Source organism: Athene cunicularia, assembly GCF_003259725.1.
Source record: "Athene cunicularia isolate RWA chromosome 26 unlocalized genomic scaffold, athCun1 chr26_part2, whole genome shotgun sequence".
Lineage (NCBI taxonomy): Eukaryota > Metazoa > Chordata > Aves > Strigiformes > Strigidae > Athene > Athene cunicularia.
Genome location: NW_020799137.1, coordinates 468,412 through 478,126, shown reverse-complemented (window position 1 = coordinate 478,126; position 9,715 = coordinate 468,412). Strand labels below are relative to the sequence as shown.

The following is a 9,715-nucleotide window of genomic DNA, read 5'->3' as shown; positions in this document are numbered from 1 at the left end:
CCCCCTCGCACGGGGAGCCCCCATCCCATGGGGTGGCTCGGTGGGACACGGGACAGCTGGGTTTGGGATGATGCTGTTTTCCGAGGCGCCTGCTGCCAGCTCTGGCTTCTGCCGGCCCCGCAGGAATGCGCGAGGGCACCTGGAGGCACAGCCCGTGTTTGTTGTTTTAATAAATACAGAGCAGACGGGTCCGGCATGGGGAAGCTCTCCTCCGAGGAGCTGGAGGGGCTGGGAGGGAGGGAAGACCCCAGAAGGGGGGGTTCATCCCTGCCTCAAGCTGCTGTCAGTCACTGTCATCAGCTGTCCAGAGGCAGGGTGATTGACAGCAGGTTCAATAGCCGCCATCTCCTGTTTCCTTCTTGCCTGAGGACAGAGGTTGAGGGCTACACCAGCTCCTGAGGGGTGACAGGACATGGGGTGGGGCCCTTGGGGGTTGTTTTCTTGGAGGCTCACTGCAAACATCTTTCCTTCATTCTCCCGCCATAGCAGCCTGCAGAAGAGGAGGAGGAGGAGGAGGGTGAGGAGGGCTCCTTGACACGCTGGCTACAGAGCCCAGCGCAGGCTCACGTTCTCCCCACTACCCTATTTCACGTACCCATCCCAGGACCTGCGTGGTGATGCAAGAAGGCAGGAGGCGAGTGCTGTGCCCTCCCCAAACAAGCAATCCTCAGGGTAAATCCCAAATGCCCCCTTGGGGTGCACCCCGGTATGTTTTACCCAGCCTGTAGGGTTGGTGCCCCAAAGGGACCTGGGCTCTGTGCCAGTCCCAGCAGCAACTGGGACAACGGGTACCTTTGAGATGAAGGCATCAACCTCCAAACCCCGTCCTGGCTCCCAGGGCCTCCCATCAGCCCCAATTTCCTGCAGACCCTGGTGATAAGAGGCTGATCCTCAGCCGTGGAAATCCGATGCCCCGATATCAGGGAATGCAGGTCCTGGGGGACTGTGGAAATGCAGCTGAGAATGAGCAGATCTTGCTGCTTTCCCTCCTTCGTGCTGCCAAAGAAAGAAATCCCTTTGGAGGATGGATGTGGTCTTAGTGCCACTCTCCAGCATCACAGCTGGACTGTATTGCCCTGATTTCTGCCAGTTGTGTCAGTTCTTGCATGGTTAAAAGCTGTCAGGCAAACCTGTGCCCACTGAAGCACTCAATAAATAACTGAGTGTTCATCGTGATTTAATTTCATCCCTTTTTTTTAGGCTTTACTGTGGTCACGGCAGTCCAAGGGACTCGTGGACCCTACCTGCTCTCTGGTGAGGTTGGAGTCAGGGGTTGCAGAACAAGGCTCCCTCTGGTATTCCTGCCCCTCTGCACCTCCCCTCATTTGGAGTCTGGCCTGGCCATGCCCAAAAGGAGGGAGAAACCCTAAAATCTCTCTCTCAAGCTGGTCTGGGAGCCCATACTGGGCAGGTGGTGGGTACTGTCAGATGAAGGTTCTCGTGGGATACTGGTTTTGCTGGGCACGGAGGGGGTGTCTTTGATCACAGCAACCCTGCACCTCGATGCTCTCCACAGAGCACGGGCCAGAGGAGCGGAGCAATTCTGGCTTATTTATCCCCATCCTTATCAACCCGGCTCAGGATACACCCATTCCCTGACCTCACCCCATCCCTGCACCCCGCTGCTGTGGTGTTCCCCATCTGCTCTGCTGGCTTTGTCCTCCCAGCTAGCCTTGAATTTGGGGTAAATTTCTCCCTTTTCAGGTGTTCCTGTGCATTCTGATCAGGTGTTTCAGCCTGAAGCTGCACGTCCCAGGTCTGACCATGTTAGAGAGGGACCATCCCCAGGTTTTACAATCCCTTTCCCAAGCAGGAATGGGTTCAGCTTCAGGACTGCCCCATCCCAGCTGCCAGTCCTGGAGGGCAGAGGGAAGGTGCGATGTGGAGTCAGGAAAACCAGACATCTCCCCCCAAAAGCCCACTCTGCTATAGATGAAACGCTCTGTGTGAAGGGCTGTAAAATCAGAGCTGATGTATGCCCAGAAATTACACTGATTTAATGGAGCTGCTATCTAGATTGCTTTGTAGCCATGTGCCAACCGCTGCAGTGATTGAACTAAACTGATTTTCTTGAGGAATCCTCGTTTGGGAGCGCTGGCATCGGCTGCTCTGCTGCCAGCCCAGCCGGGCAGTTTAATTCCTGAAGGCTGGTTGTTCTCACGGGGTTGAGCCTGGGCTGAAGAGCCCAAAGATGGGAGCCCAGGATGGGGATGGCAGCCCCCTCCCTAGGGCTTGTCTTGCCTCCGTGTTTTATAGCTTGGATAAGCACTGGCCCTGTCCCCATTACGAGGGGACAGCCGGGGGTCTGCACAAGGACTGGGGGTTTATTTGCAGCACCGGGTCCGAGTGGAGAATTTGGGATCTGCATCACCCTCGCGCCCGGGCTCTGTCAGGCAGAAACGTGGGTAGCGCACGTGAGTCCAAAACTGAGACTGTTGCAGAAGAAATCTCTGCTAAGGAGCCAAGATCCTCATTTTTCTCCACCCAAATAAAGTCTCAGCCAGAAAATGGGCTGTATCCAGGGCAACGCCGGTGCCTCGCAGCTTGGCTTTGCCGAGATCCAACCCAGGATCCCTTTGGACCAGCACAGGGGTAGGATGGCTCCGGGCATCACTCCGGGGTCTGCCCGGTGGGGATGGGAGAGCCTCGGTGGGGGGATTTTCCGAGGCTCCGGGCTCCCCCAGAGCCTCACGGAGATGCTCCACTGCCATCTAGTGACAACGGGATCCCTCAGAGGGAAGGTCGGTGACACCGGCCCCGGGTGAGCCCAGCCGCGGGCGGCGGGTCCTGCCCGCTCCCCCCGGAGAGGGGCGGCCTCGGGGGGTCTGGCCGTGGAGCTGAGCCGTCTCCCCGGTGGAAAGGAGGGTTCTCCATCGCGGCTGATTTCTCCCCTGCAAGGACAGAGTGTTTCCCCACTGTCCTCCCCCGGGCAACCCAGCACAGGCACCTGCCCGTGTCAGCCTGGCATCATTGGCGGGGAAATGGCTTCTCCAGCCCTGCCCAAACATGCTCAGGCTCTAAACACCTCTAGATCAGGCTATTATATTTTAAAATGCTTTTTCCGAAGAAGCTGATGGGAACAAGGTGCCTGCGCATCCCCGGCTGTAGGTACCCAATTTCCTCCGGCACCTTGGACACGTCACAGCCTCCTGGAGCATCTCTCCACCACCTCCTCCCTCCCTTCCCTCATCAACGCAGTGAAATTATTTAGTGCCTTTAACATAATTAACACGTTGCAATCCTAAACTACTAGCAGCTGCCCGGCCCTGCAATTTACCCTTGCTCGACCATTAATGCCTCCCTCCAGGCGATTATAAAGCAAAAAAAAATGCTCCAAGCCCTGCACTGGAAGAAAAAGGAAGAAATGGGGCAGAGGACCTGTGTGCGTTAATATAATTAACCCACCGCAATCCCAAATTGCTTGGAGGCTGCCTGGCTCCGTAATTCATCCTTCCACCAAGCTGTTAATGTGACCAGAGGGGCTGTTAGCACACACGTGTGTGTAAATGTGTGCGAGGCTGCCGTGTTGTCCCCGTCCCCCGCTTTTTGGAGGTGATTTCCCTGCCAGCATCATCTCCCCAAACATGTCTCGCTCCTCAGTTTGCCACCCGAAATCACGGCAGTCGCTGGATGATTATACGCCTCTGTTCTGTAATTACCTTTGCTTACGCTAATTGTGTAATTGGGAGAGGCAATTACCTGCTGAAATGAGATGGGAAGAGGGGCTGGCTCGCTCTGCCAGCACGGCTGCTCATGGGATCCCTTCCTGGCTGGTCCTGCGGTAAATCAGGAGTAGAGTCGCTGTCCCTCTCGGGGAGGGGACCCTGTGTTTGCAGTACGGTGCCTCGGCCGCATCCTGCTCAGCTGAAGCCACCCCTTTCCAATCACCCTGTTTTTTCCCCTTTTAATGCTCAAATCCCTGATCCTCAGGGTTTATCCCCAGATATCAGCCTCTCCCCCCAACCCCACACGTCACCTGCCACCTTACCTGTGAGATTCCCCATGTCGGGGCCAGAAACCTCTCCCATGGGCTCTCCTTCCCCTCTCTGCTCCCATGTGTTTGCAGACAGATGTCCCCAGGGCTTGGCCCGTCCCCAGCCGACCCTGCTCCCTGTCATCTACATGGATAAACCCTCCTGGGATGCTGGAAAAGAGAGGGGTGAAGTCCCAAGGGGTGGCTGGGGCAGGGAGCAGAGAGCTGGGCTCAGAGCAGGATTTTCTCCAAGATTAAGGATCTGATTTCTTTCAGCCGTGGTGTTTTCTTGTTGCTGCTCTAAGCGGATTGCATTAAGCCGCTTGGTGAGCGATCGCTTTGGATGTATCTTCCCAGTTGTGCCTGGGCTGTCGCTTTGGGGCAGGTTTTTGGAAAGGAGCTGTCTGGGCTCAGGGTCCGGTGGGGACCTGCTGGCTCTTCCCCAGACACAAGACATTGATTCTGCTCCCAGATCCCCTCCACTGCTCTCGGCCTCTCAGCTCTGCCGGTGCCCCCAGGTCCATCTCCAGATTTTGGCTTTACCGGGATGGTTTCACCCACGGAGGTTTGGTGAGCAGCCTCAGCAACCGAGTATCAGCAGAGGCCTGACAAACTCATCACACCCAGCGCTTGGACACTGCAGCTCCCTCTCCCTGTAGCCTTGGATTTCAAGATCAAACTTTCCCAAGGAAGGAAATTAAACCCCAGGCACAACACATTTAATCTGCTGGCAGCACTAATCCTGTTTGTAAACACTCAGGTGGGGGGTGCACAGCTCCAGCACTTGGCCGAGCCCCTCACTTTCCTGATGGGACCCCCCTGATCCCCCCCCCCCCCCCCCCCCCCCCCAGCACACACCTCTGACATGGGGAGTCCAGATGCCTTTTCCCCTCTGTATCCTAAACCCCAACAGTTTTGCAGGGTACAGGTGACCTCTGTTTTGAGACAACACGGAGAGCTCAGCATTCCCAGTGCTCCCAGTATGGGATCCCTCTGATCCGGTGCCAGGATCCGCAGCTCCTGCTGGTTTTTCATGGAGTCCACAGAGACGTGCAGGTTGTGGTGCAGCATCTCCGCCTTTCTCTGCTGGGGCTGTCCCTGCTGTGTGCAAATAATTAACAGGTCCCGGTTAATGGGATCCGTGGTGGCAGGGGGCAGATCCAGACCAGCCCAGTGAGGGATTTGGGGCCTTTTGGGAGACTGGGGATCCCCCAAAGGGCAGGTGATACCCAGCCCATAAATCACTGCTGGCCACTAAGCCAATGGGAGACTGGATGCTGCATCATATGAGTAGATTCATGTGGTTCAGCCAATGGGCAGCTGGCTTTTTGCATATGTGATGAAGGGATAATTAACAGCTAGGTTTTCCCTCCCATGCTGACCCTCCAAATGGGGGATAAAAGGGCTGTGGGGAGCACAGGAGGTTGTTGTTTTTCTTTGTGTTACAGTAGGGCTGAGACAAAGACCTCATAGGCCCCTGTGATGGTGGGGACCCCCAAAGCCACCCAGAGTGGTTGCAGCGTGGTGGGGGCCTTGGGGGCTCCAGCGAGAGGGATCCCCCACTGAGGAGGGCAGCGGGTGCCCAAATTTATGGCTGGTGATTTTTGTGCCTGCTCCTGCCAGTTGGCATCAGGTTGGGGTAGGTGGTTTGGGGGTGTGGGGAAAACAGCACTGCAGGAATGGGGACCCCTGGGTGAGGGGTTTGGGGGGGGCAACAGGCAGGAGGGCAGTGATGGAAAGAGCGAGGGAGGTGTCAGGAGGTGCAGATGGTGCAGAAGGAGCTGCTGGGGGAGAGGGGGGATAATTATAGTCTGGAGCAGAGCTCAGCAGCTCCAGGTGCGTGTCCCTTTCTCAAGCTCGAGCGCTTGGTTTGAGGCATCTTTAAAAAGCTGTGAGGGACTGGGGCATCTGCCTGGTCGTGTGAAGCATCTGTGGCTGCTCTGAGCAGCTTTTCCTTCCCCTGCTCCAGTGTGGCTCTGCTGGAGCTGGTTGCTGGAGGCCCCTGGCCCAGTGGGTGGTTTGGTGATGGAGCCCTGGCTGGTCCCATCCTTGGCATGGATGCTGCTTTCCCCAGCTCAGCCCTGCAAAGCCCAGCTCCTTTCTTTCCCTCCATCGCACCTGGGCTGCTCCAGGGCTGGGTCTCATCCTGCCCCGTCCCCGAGTGTCTCCTGCAGTCCGGGCTGGTGCTGGGGACTGGCTCCCATCACTGGCAGCTCTTGCAGCAAAGCCGAGGCAGCGGAGCTGAAACAAGCCCAAGCAATTAAAAGCACCCGCAGCAGATGGTCGGTGCAGTCTGTCTCCCTGCCACTGCCGCCTCCTCGCTCTTCCCTTTCCTCATCCTCTCTCCTGACTCCTCTTATTCTTGTTTTTGCTGACTTATTCCCTCCAGGATTTCCCAACCCTTCCCCAAAGCAGGACCCCCACCTGTACCCCCTGCCCCTATTTCCACCTGAAACGGAGGTGCACAGTGCAAACCCAAAGCCTCTTCTGCTGAGCTCAGGTGTTCAGGTGAGGAGACATCTGCAAAGGTGGGGAGGAAAAAGCACGGTGGGGGATGGGACCTGCTGGTTCCATCTGATCTTCCCCATCCCCAGCTGTAGAGAGATGGTGCTGCGTGTTCTGTGTGCCCTTGGCTCCAGCTTTGAGCGTCTTCTTGAAGGGGCTGGATATTCTAAGCAACAAAGAGAAGGGAGGGTTAAAATATCCCTAAAATCAGCCTGGTTGAATGGTTCTGATTTTATTCGGGCTTCTTCTGCATCCCCCAACCCTCCCCTTGATTCGCAGCCCCCTCCCCAGCTCCTGGGTTGTGCTCAGCCTCCTCAGCTCTGCCCAGATGTAAAATTTCCAGGTGGTGCAGCTGAAATGGAACCACAAGCTCTCACCTCTGATGGGGCTGTGGCTTGAAAGGCCACAGGCTCTGCAATCCCCTCTCCCAAAGACGAACATCGCCCCGTGTCCCCCCACTTCCCAGGGGATGCCCGCGCGGCTGCATTCCTCCGCGGTCCCTTTCTCAGCAGCGGTGGCCGTGTCATTCAGCCGAGGTCGAGCCCTGCAGCGGGGTCGATGGGCTTTATCCCAGCCTCAAAAAGATGCATTGTTTTTTTGGGGGTTGATTTCTCCAGTTGTTTGTCTCTTCACCTCCTCCGGGGTCTCTTTGGCTTTGCCAGTTTTGTTGAGTGTCCAAACCTCCTCTCGGGTGGCAGCGATTAAAGCCTGACCCGGACAATGGAGCGTGCTGCTGTCTTGGCAGCAGCTCCGTGTGCCGACATCCATGGGGATGCTGCTGGGGGGAGACGGGATGGGGATCGACAGGAGGTTGCTGCTTGGATGGTTTCCCATGTAAAGGCGGGGCTGGGTGGGTGTTTCCACTGGAAGATGCCCCAGGAGGCCCCTGGACAGCTGGTTTCAGGGTGCTCTTGTGTGGGTATGCCCCGGGGGATCCCAGCTGGGATCAGGCTGTGCTGCGGCTAAAGCTCTGAGTGCTGTTGAGTGGGGAGGAAAGTCCTGTTTGCTGAGGCCTGAGTAAATCCTTCCCTGATCCTATCAAGTGTTGCTGGATGTCAGCGCTGCCTCGGCTTTGCTTGGCTCCAGGCAGTGCCGGAGCCTCAGGGGAAGGCGTGGGGCACAACAGGGGAACCCCCACTTTGCAGCCAGCCAGCACAGAGAGCTCTGAGCACTGGGGAAAAGGAGAAACCAGAAACATGGGAGGACTGATCAGGTAAAAAAGCCAGACCGCTCTGGCAGGGGGTGACCCATCACACTGCCTGGCCGGCACGTCTCCCCTCGGCAGAGCCATCTCCTGTGTCACCCTTGTCCAGGTAAGGGGACTTGAGGAGGAAAATCCCACTCTCCCAGCTCCTTGCAAAGCTGCAGCAAACCCTGAGCTGGCTGAAAAATGTACCACTCCCAACATCTTGCAAAGCTGCAGCAAATCCTGCCTCAGAGCAGGATGCTCAGGGCATGAGCCCGCATCCCTGGTGTGAGCGGGACGGGACAGCGTGGCCACGTTGGACCCACCCAGCTCAGCCCAGCAGATGCTGCTCAGGCAGAAACACTCCTCAAAGCTCTCCCGAGCCCCATTCCTCCTCCTGGCCCCGTTGCAGCTGGGCTGGGTCTGTGCTGTTGGATGGGAAGAGAAGAATAATCAGCCTCGGGGGGCTAATGGCAGGAGATGCCTTGGTTCGTGCCAGCTATAGTGGGGCAGCCCGGCTCTTCCCGATGGGAGAGGGCTCCAGAGGGGCCGAGCATCAGCGGCCTCTCGCACCGAGGCAGGGGAGAGGCGGCCCCACGGGCGGCTGGCTGGGAGCTCAGCGGGGAGGGCGAGGGATGGCATCCAAGCTCTTCTCTCCAGCAGCGTTTCAGATACCTTGGGGCTTGCTCTGTCCTTAAAGTGCAGTGAAACCCCCTGATGTGGGGAGCTTGGAGGGTTGGGGGGCATGAGGGAGGGGAGGGTGGCTTGTCCCAACTCGTTTGTCTTCATGTGGATGATCGTTTCCAGCTGAACTGCTGGGGTGGGAACTTTTTTATCAGCTGCTTTAGTCCTTCGAGTGACCCTTCCCAGCCTTGAGACCTGATTTTCCCTCTCCACCAGTTTGGCTCTACTGGGGGCTGAACTGCTGCCAGAGACATCCCACCTGCAGACAAGATGCAGAAGAGCCCATGGAAATGCCCGACGGGGTGATGGCCAGGGGATCCAAAGAGAAAAACCCAGCTGTGCCCAGGGTCCAGGATAGGGAAACATGCTCCCTCTGCCAGACATTTTGGGTTTCTTTCAGGTCAGGGGTGCTCACAGGACACTGAAGGGTGGGTTTGTGCCGTGTACAGGGCAGTGGGTATCCCTACAACATCTCCAGGGGCAGCCTGACTTCAGGGACCTCTAAGGACAGACACAGAGGCACTTGTGTGCCTGACATTGGCACTGAGATCCCCTGGGATGTGCTGAGATGGAGCTACAGGTAAAAACTCCCAGGAGGAGGGAAAAAAGAGTTTGGATCTTTGCTCTCCGTTGCTCTCCACCAGTCACGGGTCAGCCCAAGCAGCTCGATGCGGGGTGAAGCAAGGCGCAGGTGAAGGTCTCTGGGGACAGACAGCGGCTGTTTCTGGGACGAGCCAGGCGAGGGAAGAGCTCAGTGTGTGTTTGTGCTGCACTGCTGCAAACCACTCCCCAGCTGCTGGAACAAGCACAGCGGCTGTGCTGCTCCGTTCCTGCCCGCGTCCTTCTCCTCAAATGGCCGCATCCTGCTCCTGGAGGTGCTCAGGCCTGGGAGGTGAGGGATTCAGGGCTTGGTCTGGGGCAGGATGCAGCATTTCTTTGGGGCTGGGACTAATCCAGGAGAGCAGCTGGGATCGAGGGGATGGGATGGGGTCTGGCTCCCAGTTTGATGCAGACCCTGTCAGGCCTGATGGGGCTTGTCAGGGTGGTTGGTTGGGCCAGGGGAAGGATTTTTCACTTGCACCCAGCTCTGAAAGAAGGAGGGAGCAGGGTGAACCCACCACCCTGGGTGGCTCCATCTCCTGATGCCTCGCTTCCTGCATCCACCCTGTGGGGCTGATGAACCAGTCCTGCCCTGAGTCTGATAGCTGGCTGAGCCAGGCATCTCCGCAGTCTGTGGTTTTTTCCACCTTTTTCTTGCTCTGCCAAAGGGGATTATTAAATATCACCTCCCTCATCCCCACCTCTGATCAGCTGCTAAGGGGTGACCTGGTTGTGGGGAGGTGATACCGCAGGGGATGGAAGGGAGG

The 9,715-nt window shown here is 57.3% G+C and overlaps 2 long non-coding RNA genes across 2 annotated transcripts in view; one reads left to right on the top strand and one right to left on the bottom strand.

Annotated features, from left to right (window-relative positions):
• LOC113488928 overlaps positions 1-4,212 on the bottom strand; it is an 8,833-nt gene extending 4,621 nt beyond the window's left edge. The window contains exon 1 of the long non-coding RNA XR_003399991.1: positions 3,989-4,212. This is a non-coding gene — a long non-coding RNA (uncharacterized LOC113488928). The remainder of the gene's footprint in view (positions 1-3,988) is intronic.
• LOC113488929 overlaps positions 1-9,110 on the top strand; it is a 12,369-nt gene extending 3,259 nt beyond the window's left edge. The window contains exons 2-3 of the long non-coding RNA XR_003399992.1: positions 1,744-1,749; positions 9,099-9,110. This is a non-coding gene — a long non-coding RNA (uncharacterized LOC113488929). The remainder of the gene's footprint in view (positions 1-1,743; positions 1,750-9,098) is intronic.
• The last annotated feature ends 605 nt before the right edge of the window (positions 9,111-9,715 follow it).